This window comes from Pavona decussata, unplaced genomic scaffold, assembly GCF_977016875.1.
Source record: "Pavona decussata unplaced genomic scaffold, jaPavDecu1.1 SCAFFOLD_214, whole genome shotgun sequence".
Lineage (NCBI taxonomy): Eukaryota > Metazoa > Cnidaria > Anthozoa > Scleractinia > Agariciidae > Pavona > Pavona decussata.
In genome coordinates, this window is record NW_028145619.1 from 4,909 (window position 1) to 21,188 (window position 16,280).

The window sequence follows — 16,280 nt, forward strand, 5'->3', positions numbered from 1 at the left end:
GGAGCATTTCTTATACCATGATTAACAAACTCGCTAAGAACTGAGGTTACGAAAAAGTTGTTTCTTTCCTCTGTCACAAGCACTCCATAGCTATTGACTGAATGAAACTGAAAGTTTTTTTTAGGGTTTTGCCGACAGACATTTAAAAACTAAAACGTCTGAAGAAACTGCAAGGTTAACTTTATTTTCTAGTTCTCTCGGTAAGCTGCATCAATTCGAGTGACAGAAATATGGAGGAGTTTTATTTGAACAACATAAGTAAACAACTGAGAGCATCTTGGGTTCCGCGAAGATACATGTATAGCGTTAGAGAACTGAAGAACATGGACTTTCGCACTGTAGATGATGCCTCATCATCTAACAAGGGGGGGGGGGGGGGGCTTTCAGGACGAGGGTGATCGCCGTACCTTTGAGGGGTTAAAATTCTTGGTTTTGTATCCCTTAGGGTGCTAAAATCTAAAATGACTTCCGTCTGAGGTATGGTGGTACTTTTTAGGGTATTGAGTAAAAATAAAGGGAGGGATTAAATGTCAGCCAACTGAGTTTAATTTCTGTCTTATTTGTGGCTCATCAGAAAAAGCCGAGAACGATGATTAAACCTATTATCACTTTAGAGTTGGTACCTCTTTGGGGTCGCTTTGTTCGGACCACGCACAAACTGAAACAGAAATCTGGTACCTTTTAGGGTTCTTTTCAAAATGTCCAACAATCACCCCCTCGCGGTGGTTGGGAGGTCTCCCCCCGGGCTTTTCTTTTCTATATAGTTCCGTAGTACTTCAGTAATATGTTGTTGGTAATAGTCAGTAGACTGACGGGAAGGACAAAGATGTTTTTGTTCATACGAAAATTTCCCTTTATCATGTAGCCGTACATGGGTTGCAACAACTTTGTTGACATACCCAGTTACACTAGGAGCTGATTTCAAGCAAAAATACTAAATAGTATGACTTTCGTTTCCTAAAACTACGGGAAAACAGCAAATCGGAAAACTTATCTTGCGAATAGCAGCTATTTTTCTCTCCCACATGATCTGGATAGCTGGAGACTGATGATGACTATCCCCAGGCACAACCGAGCTTCGACGAAAGGACGCGTTAACGGCATCCCACGTTCCGACGCTATGGCTACCCGACCAGAGACACCTCCGACACCAACCAGCCTATACGAGTACCCCTTGTCATCACATACAATCCAGCTCTTCGTTCTGTATCATCCATTATTCACAAACACTTCAACATCCTATCTTCATCCCCGGTCTTCATCTCCCCGCTGCACCAACGTTTTCAAAGCCACACCTTTTGTTGCCTTCCGACGGACCAACAACCTTAGTGATTTACTAGTGAGCGCCAAACTACGTAATCCCACACAAAATAACCCACCCCATGGATCTTTTCGATGTCAGTGGAGACAACTGTTTAACTTGCAACTACATAACAGACGGACGTACAAGTTACACATTTCATTCTACCGGCGAAACAAGACATATTACTCATCATATAGACTGTAACTCTAAAAACGTTATTTACATGGTGCACTGCAAACGCTGCCACAAACAATACATAAGAGAAACAAAACGACAACTTAAAAACCGTTTTAACAAACACCGTAGACCAGTTGACAAACAAACAAACAGTTCCAAACCCACCACAGTCTCAGAACATTTTCTTTCTAACGACCATAACGCCTGTGATATGCTACTTATTCCTCTCGAACTCATCAAATCTAATCGTGACAGTGTGCACAAAGCTAGAGAGGCATACCTCATCGACAGAAGTCAAACACTTGAACGCTTAGGTCTTAATAGGAGAGATGAGACATGAATATTTTTCCCGTCTTTCATCCTCATAAGTTATGTAAAAAACTCATTGTGACGTATTTTCCTTTGCTCTTCCACGTTGTAACGTTAGCTATTTTGCTTATGTAACTTATAGTCTATGTTTTTCAGGTATCTATTGTAACTGTTTTAAATTTCAACGTATCTGCCACAGGGTCAGTCTCAAACATATCCTGAAGAAGAAAGGCCGTGCCTTTTGAAATATTGGAAAATATATTTAACTGACCGTGAATTCAGCCTTGCTCTTTTTTTTTAGATTATTTGCTCAAGAAAAGGGTTGATCCCAATAAAACACGACCTAAGCTTCGAACGCAAAGGAAATGAAGACCACTCGACGCACATGACGGGAAGAGGGAAAAGACAAAAATATTAACTCGCATCGCAGGCAAGCATGTGCAGAGAATTTCCTTACCGGCCAAAATGAATCAATATCAAAGACTTGATAAACCCAGCAAGGACTACTTCTTCAAACTGGAGCAATTCTTAGCTGGATCATCGCGCAGAACAGGATGAGCAATAGATGGAAAGATGGAATGCTGATCTGGAATGCGTTTTTTTCAATGCTCCCGAAAATCTTTCGGGCCGGTCCGAAAGGTATTTTTCTTATCCCTTTTCTACAGATTGCCGGTTATTTTTCGTACAAACTCATGCTCAAAGTGTTCATTAATCTTCGAAAACTTAAAATGTCTTGTTTTCAAAATTAGCCAAAATTAAATTTGTGGTAATGAATTTAGAATAGGTGAAACACTCGAAATAGTTTTGAAATCTTTTCGGAAGTTAGGGATTACCCCAGAGCCCGAGCGCGATACCGATAATTATCGTGTGTATCGATATTTAGCAATCCTATAGTATCGGACGTTTCATGACATCCGACACCCGTGATTTGTACAAATACTTCTTGTTGACTGACTTGCTGCTCAAATGGCGTTTCGATTCAGGCAAATTTAACATAAACGGCAATTAATTGAGCATGCTAAAAGCGCTGGACCAGCTTTGAGGAGAAGAAAACAGAAAGTTAATCTGCAGGAAAGTCAGTAGAGCTGAACTCAGGGGTTTGCCGTGGAAGAAAATGACCCGAGGAGGGAAATGGATTCTGCAAAGCGTAATCAGAAATTTGCTGACTTTTTTTTTACCTTTAAAAAGGTAAACTATTTCCTATTAGCAACTGATTAAATGCTCGAGAACGAGCGTTTGTATCTTAAACGCTTCGCCTTTGGATTTCAGTCTCTGGAATTTTGACTCAAAGGGAATTTAGATTTGTTAAGATTTGCAGTACCTCCTTCGATTTACTTCCGGTTAATAGTTCCTTCACGAAAATCCGAGAGGATCAAATCGAAAATCAAGCGTTTAAACCAGGAAAGATAAGTTCGAACTGGGGGAATAAGGTTGATTGCTCTCTGCTTTGGATGATGCACATTCTGCAAACTACAAGCGTGGCCGAATTATACAAATAATAGGATAAATATTATTCAAATAATATGATAAAACAATGGTTGATGAAATATAGACCAATATATTTGACATAGGTTTTTTAATTTATCACTTTGTGGCTGATATTGGTCCCGTGCAATGGCGTGCACCCATTCCGGGATCCATTTCGTTTCTGTGGTTGAGTACCAGCGCGAACCTAAAGTTGCGCTTCTTCTTAATTGTTCCAATGCTGTTTCGCATTGGGATCCCGCCAGCTACGGGAAATAGAGTGTAGTTTGTGAACTACTGACAAACAAGGAATTTTAATTTGGAAGGTAAGTTACGCTCTTCAGTGTCTTTTAGACCGTGAAACATTTTTTTTAGGTGTTAGAATCATCCATAGTAACGAGCAAAGCCAACTACAAAGCCATGCTCATGTTACGAGAGATTTCGCGTTTCACTTTGATACGTTTGGCAAGCGCGTTTCAATAGCTTTGCATTTGAAATAGAATACATAATCAGGTAGTTGCAACAGCTTTGAGGTTTTGAAAGGAATATTTAATAAAATCAGCATGTGGCCACGAGAAGTGTACATTCTCGGTCGCATCGGCAGTTGATATGTGTCGGCATCACTCAACATTTTATTTGTTTTCGCTTTTGCTGCTTCATATTTAGCTATTTATCTTATGCAATTTTCGCTGATAATCATTTGCTTTCATTACAAACCAGCAAAGGGTTTTTAAAAAAGAGGGCTCTTATTTTAATTTATTCTAGTTCGACATTCAGCTTGTACACGTGTAAGGGTACAATGCACTTTTCTAATGTACTTTGCTCGATCACGTGAGTCCTTAAGCTTTGTCCTGTAATCATCTTCTGATGTACGTTCTTTCTCGCAATCAAAGTTCAATATTCTTTGTTAAGGATATTTTTTTAATACAACTTTTTTGAACACACGTTCGGCGCTATTCCACAATACTTACTTTACAACAATAAAAAATGAGGAAAGTTACAATAATCTAACAATTAACTTTTCATAACAGTTACAGTTCGTTGGCAGTTACGAAGGATACAAGAATTACAGATCTTTAACACTTAACAACGTATTTATTGAGTAACAAAGTAATAATATAAATACCACAGTGACAGGAGAATACGTTTCGCGCCAATAAATTAATTTTAAAAAAACAAAAGAATTCCACGTGAAAGGATGAGGCGTCTTCCCTGTACAGTCAATTTCTACAGAACATATTTATGATTCACTCTATTAATAAAATCTTGGGGGAGGAGTGCTTCTTTGTTCAACTTTTTCTTATAAATGTAATACTGCATAAATAACAGTATGTAGTTGAATTTTTTATTCAATGATGTAGGGCTATTGAGATTTCCAAAAAATTTCTTAAAGTTTTTTCCTAGTCACCACCGTCCTGTGTAAGATTTTAAATTGAAACTCTCTCAATTTCATTTCTTAACAGTTTGTTTTGACCGACTTGAAGATCGATGTCCAGTTGGTCTCGTCAGTCTGAACGGTTTTTTATTATATAGCTGAACTGGTCCGCAATGAGAAGGAGCATTTTAATTGGCTCCCTGAGCGGTCCGAATTTTCCTATACTGTAACGGCCTCTCAACCGTTTAGGCATTGCGTTACGCAACGAGACACATCACGTGTCATGACGTCTTTTCATACGGGACTGTTAAAGCTCCACGTGGAGCAGAGACGTCGCTGAACGTCTTGACTAGGTTTTAGCTTCGCTCGAAGCGACAGTAATTTCTCACGCAACCCGTGCAGATTAGTAGCCTTACAGTCTTTGACGGTCTTGTATGCGGTTCAACAGTAGGATTACCTCAAGCTGTATGTATGTTTGTTGATTTTCTGCCTTTCGGTGATCGCCTGATCTCAGTTAGTGACTTAAAATAAACAGAGCCGATACGGATTATGTTAGACTTTTGGCCTTTGTAATCGTCGTTTCCGCGCGCCCTTCTTCGAAAGAAAAGCGGTCGCCACAGTCAAAGACTGGAAATTCCTCACGGATAAAAAAACATGGATTCACAAAAACATTACCAAGATCAACAAAGTGACACTGGAATCGGACTAACACCAGATGAATTCCTCATCAAACCAAGCAACCTTAGAGACATGCCAAATACAACATCGAAAGAAAATGTCGCCTTAACAGGAACAGAGGTTAGTGATGTGCCTTTTATTTCGTTGGAAGATGCGTCGCCGCGTCCAAAAATAATTGAAATTTCGTCGAGTAAAATTACTGACATTACGGAAGAAAACACTAGGTCCAGGACTCTCACGGCCAAAGGCCGGGAGTATCAAAGTGGCTTGAAGAAAACCGCCGCGTTATCCAAAGATCGCGAATTACACGCAAGACTGAGTAGCTTCGAAGAATTAGTACACTCTGGTCAAGACACAAGTAAAATTAAAACTGAAATCACTGTTGTCACAAAGGAAGTAAATGATGCATTACAATTATTTGACGAGTGGATAGAGCTTTCAGATGACCCAACTGAAATTCAGCGTGCTACCGAAAAGCAAGCCTATTTGCTGGATACATGGAAGTCCATTCGTGCTACAGCTGCAAATGAAATTAAGAAGGTTCGAGAGGACAATGACTCTGTTTTCTCTCAAAAATCTCGTCACTCGCGAAAGTCAAGTGTATCAAGCGGAAGTTCACACAGGGACACACTGATAAATGTAAGAGCTAAAAGAGTGGCCTTGGAAGAGAAACTGAAGTTTTCAACAGTCATCGCAGAGCAAGAGAAAAAGTTAGAACAGCTAAAAATTCAAAAGAAACTTGGAGAAGTCCGAGCGCAAGAGGCCGTGTACCAAAAAGCTGTGGAAGAAGAGGACAAAGAGGACGATTTTCAATCTCCCTTGCTGCCAACCAAACAGTACGATCCTATACCCGCCTTCCTGAGGGACAATAATGAAGGGCTTACGTCAACACCAGAAGTTGTTCCTTCAGTACCGCAGAATTTTCAAGCATTTCCAACTGCAAGTGCCTCACCAATGTTTACGTCTCCAACCAGTAACACAGTTTATTCTAGTCCACACACTAGATTCAGCCTTGGAACACAGGTCCCCCTAACTCAGTACACAACGTCCTCTTCATGCAAAACGGTCTATACCAGTACAAACACGAGAGCTAGCTTTGGATCTAATGTCGCAACAACCTTTGCCACGCCCCACACGGACAGACCAGGTCTCACATCTTCAAGAGGCTTTTGTGGAAATCCACCAGTTTTTATTCCATCACCCGATCCAGTTCAAACCCTTCCACCACAAGATTACCTGATAGATTTCAGTGACACTTTAACCAGATTGACACAGCTACAACGTCTACCCCAGGCTAAACCGAATGTATTTAAGGGAGATGAGCAAGACCAAACAAAGTTCTTCCTGTGGGAGAACGCGTTCGACAGCCTAATCGATTCAATACCTATCACAGCCCAGCAGAAACTGCACTTATTATACCAATATCTGGATGGTAAAGCCAAAAGGGTTATCGAACAACGGCAGTACCTTGTTCAAGACCCAGACAGCGCATACAAGCAAGCACGTACAATTCTCAAGGAACGGTTTGGTCATCCTGCGATTATTAGTACCAGTTTTGAGAAAAGATTGGCGAACTGGCCAAAGATTCCTCCATATGACGCTGCTGCTTTAGAGGAATTTAGTGACTTTCTGTACCAAGTTCAGATTGCAAGTCAGCACATGAGCGGCCTAGGAGTTCTCAATTACCCGTCACAGATCCAAAGCCTCGTTGAAAAACTTCCTGCTTGGTTCAAGAACAAGTGGTCAGACAAGGTGCTAAAGCTTCAGAAAAGCCATGGCAAAGATGCTTTCCCCTCCTTTAAAGACTTTGTGCAGGAAGTACGTTATCATGCTGAACGGACAAACATTCCTCAGATCACTCTCACTTCAGGAGCGAGCAGCTCAACACAGTCAGACCGCTCTAAAAACTCCAACCGTACACCTCGTAAACGATCTGCAGGCAGTGCTTTAACCAGCACCCGTGGCACAGAACTTGATAGTGAAGTAACCTCTCCAGTCGAGTTAAACCAAACATCGAATGTTTTTGCAACTGAAGCTCAGAAACGAGACCCTAGCACCCCTGCGGAACTTAACACTTATTGCTTCTATCACAAGATGAAATCTCATGCTATGAATGACTGTGAACAGTTTCAGAAACTGAGCTATGAGGAGCGCAAAGATTTCTTGTTGAAAAACAGGATCTGCCTAAAATGTGTCAGCTCTAACGAACATGTCTCGAAGGACTGCAAAAGAGACAAGTTGGAATGTCAGATTTGCAAGCAGATGCACGCCACTATACTGCATGACCCGACCAGACATAAGAAAAAGGACACCAGTCAAACTAACTCCGCCTGTTCTCAAGTTTGCGGGCAAGGACGGCCAGCGCGATCCTGTGCTCGAATAGTCCTGATCGAAGTCTTCCACCAAGACAATCCCTCAGCAAAGGTACCCACCTATGCAGTGCTGGACGATCAGTCAACAGATGTCTTTATCACTGAACCCCTTCTCGAGAAGCTTAAGGTCGAAGGCCAAGAAGTGAACCTTGAAATCAATACGATCACAGGCTTGAACAGTGTCCGCACCAAGAAAGTCAATGGTCTACGAATCCAAGACACCGAAAATCGTCACAAGTCCATTAAGATTCCTTTTGCTTATTCACAAGAGAATATTCCAGCTAGTCAAAGAGACATTGCGACACCAGAAATAGCCAGATCTTGGAAGCATTTGGAAGAAATCGCCTGTCACATTCATTACCGTCCCGATGTGGAGATAGGCTTATTAATTGGCCGCAACATTCCTTCAGCATTCCAGCCACTGCGCATTATTTATGGCAGCGATAATGAACCTTGGGCTGAAGAATACAAGTTCGGCTGGACGATCATTGGTCCAGTTTGCGTCGACAAAGAAGAAGAAACATTGAACTGTGCCTCAGTAAACCGCATCACAGTACAAAGTGAATACCCTCAGAATGTTTTCACTGTGCCAACAAGCAACCGTTTCAAAGAAGAGTCCATAGTGTCCTTTGCCACAAGACAGCACCTTAAAGACGTTACCTCGCCTCAGCAAATAAGAGAGATGATGCACTTGGATTATAGTGAACTCTATCATGCCCGAAACATCCCAGGCACTGAGAAAGGTGAAAGCGTAGAAGACAAGCGCTTCAGTGAAATCCTTACCACTGGCATACACAAAAATGATTTGGGAAACTGGGAGATGCCGTTGCCTTTTAAAATAGATACTGTTTCTCTGCCAAATAATCGTGAACAATGTTTGAAGAGACTACTAGGCATCAAGAGAAAGTTCCTAAGAAATGGAGAACTATGGAACCACTACACCGAATTTATGCAAAACCTCTTCGACAGAAATCACGCCAGTGCCGTTCCATCAGAGGAACTTAAGACCGAAGCAGGCAAAGTCTGGTTTCTTCCACATTTTGACATCTACCATCCGAAGAAACCTGACCAGATTCGGATAGTCTTCGATTGTAGTGTTGTCTTCGACAATCAGTCTCTCAATAAACTCCTCCTGCAAGGACCTGACATGATGAATGCTCTCATTGGTGTACTGTCACGATTTCGGAAAGAAGAAGTAGCAGTGACATGTGACATAGAAAAGATGTTCCATAGTTTCTACGTAAACCCTGAACACAGAGACTACCTGAGATTCCTGTGGTTCAAGGATAACAACCTGGACGGCCAAATCATTGAGTATCGCATGAATGTGCATCTATTTGGGGCTGTCTCTTCGCCGGGCGTTGCCAACTTTGGTCTAAGAATGACAGCTGAAGCTGGGCGACAAGAGTTTGGTCCGGAAGCAGCGAATTTCCTACGAGATGATTTCTATGTGGACGATGGACTAAAGTCTTTTGACACGCCTGAAAACGCCATCAAGGTTATCAAGAAAACTCAAGCCATGTGTGCAACCGTCAATGTGCGCTTACACAAGTTTGCAAGTAACAGTAAGACAGTGTTGGAAGCTCTACCTGTTGAAGATCGCTCGAAAGACCTTAAGGATCTGGATCTCCGGCATGATATTCTGCCTGTCCTACGCTCACTGGGTACCTACTGGTGCATAGAGTCCGACACGATTGGATTCTGTATTCAGCTTAAAGACAAACCTCTCACTCGCCGAGGGATTCTATCAACCGTAAGCTCAGTATACGATCCGTTAGGCATTGTGGCGCCAGTGATTTTAGTGGGGAAACAGTTACTCCAGGAACTGTGCCGTGACGGCATCGATTGGGATGATCCTGTACCAGACCACATTCATTCACGATGGGAAAAGTGGAGATCAGAGTTACCCCTTCTAGAGAATATCAAGATCCCAAGATGTGTCAAACCCAGCAATTTTGGTGAACCGGTCACCACAGAACTGCATAGCTTCTCCGACGCCAGTGACGTAGGCCTGGGTCAAGTAACCTATTTGCGCCTTGTAAACAATGCGAATCAAGTACATGTCAGCCTCCTTATGGGTAAAGCCAGAGTAGCACCGCTAAAGTCTATTTCAATTCCACGTCGTGAACTCACTGCAGCCGTGATTTCAGTCAATGTGGCGTCAATGCTTAGCAGAGATTTGAACTACTTCGATCTAGTGAAGGTGTTTTATACTGACTCCTCCGTCGTTCTGGGTTATATACGCAACGAAGCAAGACGCTACCATACGTATGTCTCAAACCGCGTGCAGCAAATCCGTGACAGCTCAGATCCGACACAATGGCTTTACGTCTCCAGCTCTGACAACCCTGCTGATATTGCCTCAAGAGGCATAACTGCCAAACAACTCTCGGAAGATGAACTGTGGTTCAAAGGTCCCGACTTCCTCTGGAAGAATCAAGTGTCAGTGGTGAACCATGACCCTGCTCCTGATTTGAATCCTGAAGACCCAGAGGTAAAGAAATGCAAAGCAACGGCTCTCATTGCGAACCACGAAGTTACCAAGTGGAAAGAAGAGAAACTCTTCCCCAAAGTTCTAGAACTAGAACGCTTCAACCATTCTTCAGCGCTCGACCGCCTGAAAAGAAGCATCGTCTCTATCCAGAGAATGATTGAAAAGATTCGACCTAACAAGCAGTACAATAAACGACCAGTAGCTGGCCCGCCAACGGTGGAAGAAATGCACTTAGCAGAAGAAGTTATTCTCAAGTCAGTGCAGTTACGTTACTTCGAGAAAGAGATCCTGGTTCTCCAAAAGCTAAATGAGGGTGACCACATGTTCCAGAACCGCAACAGCGCCCGCGTCAGAAACGAAAAGTTGAAACAGACAAGCTCACTTTTCAGGCTGGATCCCTTTCTTGACCAAAACGGATTACTCAGAGTGGGGGGTCGACTCAAGAAAGCTGCCTTAGCCTTTGAAGTGAAACATCCAATTATCGTCCCTAAAAAGAGTCATATCACAGAGCTCCTTATCAGATACTACCACAGCAGAGACCAGCACCACCAGGGCCGTGGAATGACTCACAATGCACTTCGCCAAGCCGGTTACTGGATAATCAATGGTCGGTCTTCTATCTCCTATCTGCTTCAGAGATGTGTTACTTGCCGCAAGTTACGCGGATCTGCTCAAGTCCAAAAGATGGCTAACCTTCCTGAAGAACGGCTTACTCCTGCCCCGCCTTTCACGTATACAGGCATGGATGTTTTCGGCCCTTGGTACATCAAAGAGGGTCGAAAAGAACTAAAGCGTTGGGGTATAATCTTTACATGCCTATCATCTCGAGCCATTCATTTGGAAACGTTAAACACAATGGAAACAGATTCATTTATCAATGCTCTCAGACGCTTCGTCAATCGAAGAGGCAAAGTTAGGGAACTGAGATGCGACAGAGGAACAAACTTTGTGGGAGGCAAAAACGAGCTCAGTGCTGCTTTGAAAGAAGTCAATACTGATGCAATCAAGAACTTTCTCCTGACACAAGATTGCGATCTGATCGAGTTCAGAATGAACGTGCCAACTGCATCCCATATGGGCGGCATATGGGAGCGACTTATTCGCACCGTACGTGCAGTTCTCTCAAGCCTTTTGCAAGACCACGCCAAGCAATTAGATGATGAAGCTCTACGAACGCTGTTCACAGAAGCAGAAAACATCGTAAATAGTCGCCCACTTACGATCGACAATTTGTCAGATCCAGATGCGCCTGAACCAATCACACCGAACCACCTGCTCACCTTTAAAGCAAAAGTGGTGTTACCACCTCCAGGAAACTTCTCGCGGCCAGATCTTTACACGAAGAAACGGTGGCGCAGAGTGCAGTACCTGACGGAACAGTTTTGGGGTCGCTGGCAACGAGAATATTGCATGCTGCAACAAAAACGCCAGAAATGGAACGAAACCAGCCCTAACAGTCAAGTTGGTGATGTCGTCCTGATCCGTGACGAAACATGCCCCAGAAACCAGTGGCCACTTGCGAAAGTTACCGAAGTTTTGCCCAGCGATGATGGCCTGGTTCGTAAAGTCCGTCTGCTTGTTACTCGATCCGGTACCAGAAAGGTGTTTGACAGACCTATCCACAAGTTGATCCTGATTTACCGACAAGGTGAAGACAGAAGTAACGGTTGATTTGGAGTAGACCTTATTGACCGGAGTACGACCCCGTCGGGGAGCCAGAACAATTCTCAGGAAGAGAGACATTTATTTAGTGAACTCTGAGAACATTTAGTTTTATTCATATTTGTTTACTGTAATTTCATACATTTTACCATGTCTGGGGGAGCCATGTAACGGCCTCTCAACCGTTTAGGCATTGCGTTACGCAACGAGACACATCACGTGTCATGACGTCTTTTCATACGGGACTGTTAAAGCTCCACGTGGAGCAGAGACGTCGCTGAACGTCTTGACTAGGTTTTAGCTTCGCTCGAAGCGACAGTAATTTCTCACGCAACCCGTGCAGATTAGTAGCCTTACAGTCTTTGACGGTCTTGTATGCGGTTCAACAGTAGGATTACCTCAAGCTGTATGTATGTTTGTTGATTTTCTGCCTTTCGGTGATCGCCTGATCTCAGTTAGTGACTTAAAATAAACAGAGCCGATACGGATTATGTTAGACTTTTGGCCTTTGTAATCGTCGTTTCCGCGCGCCCTTCTTCGAAAGAAAAGCGGTCGCCACATATACGGACCGCTAAGATGGACCGCTAGCGTCAAGTGTTTCATGGTTACTGCTTCAGTTTTGACATCGCAAAGTAAAAACTGTTTCCAATTAACTTAATATAGTAGGAGCTGTCGGTTTAAATCATGATGTCGGAGTTTTACTCCAAGAGCACTGACGAAGGAACAAAAACAAGCTCTGAAAACAACAAACTCGACGAAAAAACCAAAGAAGATTCCGTTGACAAGGCCTCAGAGTACCGCGACTTCAATGAGCAACAGCAGGCCAGAAGCACTACAGAGAAAACCAAATCTGACCTTAAAATATGGGGACAATTTTGCCACCAACGGAACGAGTTCAGGAATATTGAGGCAATACCCTGGGTGGAACTTAATCTGCTGCTCTGCGCTTTTTTTAAAGATGTAAGAAAGAAAAATGGCGACGAATACCAACCTGGAATTCTGACTTGCCTGCAACGAAGCATCCAGCGTTATCTTAATACCCACGGGTCACAAGCCAATTTCATTCAAGGTGACGAATTCAAGCTATCCCGAGAAGTCCTCAGTGCAAAAAGAAAACAGCTTTTCGTGGAGAGAGGGAAAGGCAATCGTCCACAAGCAAGCCGAGAAGTCACCGCTGTTGAAGAAGACAAGCTCTTTGCCGAAGGAGAATTTGGCGAGCACAACCCGGTTGCTCTACAGCGCACAGTTTGGTGGCTCCTGGCTTTACATTTTGGCTTTAAAGCAAGAGATGAAAGTAGAAGGCTTCTGTGGGGTGACGTCAGCCTTGAAACTGACCCGGACACAGGCAATGAAATGCTGGTCTGGAAAGCTGAGAGAGGCTCGAAGACGCGCCAGGGGCAGGACAAAGCAAGCGGTCACCGAGCATTTTATCCTACTGCTCAAGCTACTGATAACGAGCAAAGTCCAGTCAAGTACTATAAGCTGTTCAGAAGCAGAGGCACCATTCTACTTGGCCGTAAAACATCAAAGAAAGGCTACTGATGCAGTGTGGTACAAGAAAAGTCCGCTTGGCAAGAATGAAATCGGGAAGCTACTCACCAAAGCTGCCCAAAATGCTGGTTTGCCAGGACGCGTTACCAATCACTCGGTTCGAAAGACCTGCATTTCACGATGGCTGGATTCAGATGTTCCTGAAAATTACGTGGCCCAACTGAGTGGACATCGAAATCTGAAAAGCTTGGATTCCTACAAATCGGCTTCCATTCAGCATCAACGAAGAATGTCGTTAGCCCTCAGTCGCTCTTCAACAACCACAAACGACTACAGCTACAGCAACTACAGTGGAAAGTACCAGTATGACGATCACAAAAGAAGCCGGATCGGCTATTTTTCAAGGAGCAAATTTCCAAAACTGCTCGTTTAACATCCAGATTACGAATCATGATCAGCCACCGCTTCGCAAGCGCCGAGCCATTTTAAGTGACGATGAAGACGATTGAAATGCAATTTTGACTACAAAAGCTTCAATTTCATCTATTTTCATTCATTCCATAGTAAGTCTTTCTCAAAAGTTGACACTTTTAAACATTCAACACGTTTAAGAAGTGCATTTTCTTCGGAATCTCAAATGAGCTAAATTTTCATTTTTCGAACTTTTTCACTTCGATTGACGAGATTTGTCGAACTTTCGTGTCAAACCTTGACCAATAAAAAGTCGCCTTTTCGTGCGCGAGCCAATCAGAATTATTCCACGTGGTTTTTGTTTGTGAGTACGCGTCAGCATTGAGAAGGCTTTCTTGCACTTTTTCTCGCACAACTTGATCATACACCACAAGTTTCACGCGGACTAGCAAGCAACAAGCGGGAAAGCCTATATAATAAAAACCTTATTGAACTAGCTTGTTCGGTCCGTATTGGGAAAATATTGGTCTCGTCCTTTTTTTGCAAGTTTATGGACCGAGCCTTCGGCTCGGTCCATAAACTTGCAAAAAAAGGAACTCGACCAATATTTTCCCAATACGGACCTCACGCTAGTTCAATAACATATATATCCCATCTTTTCTGGCCTGTTTGTTTCTCGGTATAAGTTTTTGCAATACAAAAGATGCCGTATCGAACAAATGCCTTTACGGAGCCACTCTCTATTTACAAATGGTTTGCCTCCGATCAGCCTTCAAGTTGGTTCCGTTCATCATCTGGGAGTTGAGGAAAATTGATGTTGTGCGTAAATTTGCTAAATAGAATAGATAGAATAGATAGAATAGGAATATAGATCTTTGTAAAAGGATTCAATTGTTGCTAGGATGTGCTTTTCGTCTACAAAAACCTCTTCGTTTTCATCTTCTAGTTCCATAATGACTTTCTTAGTATAATTTCTCTTCTCCAAGTTAAAAAAGTATCTATTTGGTTTTTCACCACTTTCAACCCATCGGTACTTCGACCTATACATGGCCGCTTTTGCTTTTCTTTCATAGATCAAGTGCAGTTCTTGCTTAAGATCATCATACTGTTTCAATTCACTAGTTAAATTTTCTAGGTTACCGCTATTGCAAATTATGCCATCTAATTTATATAACAGCTTCTTTACTTCAACTTCGCGTTGGTTGAAAACCCTTGCTTTTTCTTTAGCAAAGGCGATAGTTTGGGACCTAATTTCCATTTTGAGCATTTCCCAAAAGAGCCGTTTATCCAGGATGTAATTGTACTTTTCTTGCAGATGTGGATACATGTCCTGTATCAATTTAACATATTCATCATCATCAAACAGGGAGTTGTTAAACTTCCAAAAGCGCGGTCCCCGAGGAGTTACCTTGGGCCAAGCCAGTTCTAAATAAACGGCGCTATGATCCAGAGCAACAGAAGTTCATACACCGACTTTTTTTACGTACTGTGTACTGTGTTATTGGCGACGAGGAAAAAGTCTATTCTCGACTTAACCCCTAACGATTTGGAGAAATATGTATATATGCTGGTATTCGGATGCTGTGCTCTTTGTCGATCAGATTAAACATCTCCATACAGATAAAACAGAATTTCTAAAGCTCTTTTGTTTCCATGGGTAACCACCTTTTTTTTATCTTTTTTCGTTAGCGTACAATTCCTATCACCTCCCACAATAGGTATTGTCAGTTCTGTCTTATCCATTAAACAGTTATTAAGATCGCGAATAAATTGCAACTGATCAGTGTGATTATTCGGCGCAGAGATGTTACAAAGTGAGACGTTGAGACAATGGAGGTTGAAAGAGATTGATGCCAATCTTCCAGAATTGTCCTTCAAAGAGTAATCGACACTTATATTCACCCAGGGACTATTAGTATGCACGCTCCTCGACTATGACAATTATCATGAGAAAATACAATTTCTCCACCCCATTCACTTTGCCAAACAGCCTCGTTCGAAACTGTGGAACATGTTTCCTGGCGAAAATAAAAATCCTCTTTCTGAGCCTTTAAGTAAGAAAAGATGCCTCCCCTCTTTGTTTGTTCCGTAATACTTCTAACATTAAAAGATAACACCTTACACGTTTGCATTTTTCAGCCGAACAAAAAAAAAATGAACCATAGCCAATTAATACCTACACAAATCAATATTCTCAAGAAAAAATTAAAAAAAAAGATAACCAAATCAGTAATATTTTAGAGATATCCGACCCGCACCTGGCTTAGTTGACTCTTTCCTTTTGTCTCGTGTTTTAAAGTTCAAAAATATATTGTTAATACATCACCATACAAGTTAACCAAGTCATTTTCTTCATAAATCCATATCGGTCTTCCGTCTGGTGAGGTTTTAACAAAATTTTAGCACAAGAGTCCAAACGCTAAGTAGCATGCCCTCTCTCCGTTTCTGATTTGTGTTTTTGACTAGCTCGCGCCTGTACGATGTTAAGTTCTCGTTTATAAAAATGCGATTCGACTGTACGCGAGCTGCAACGGACATACTTGG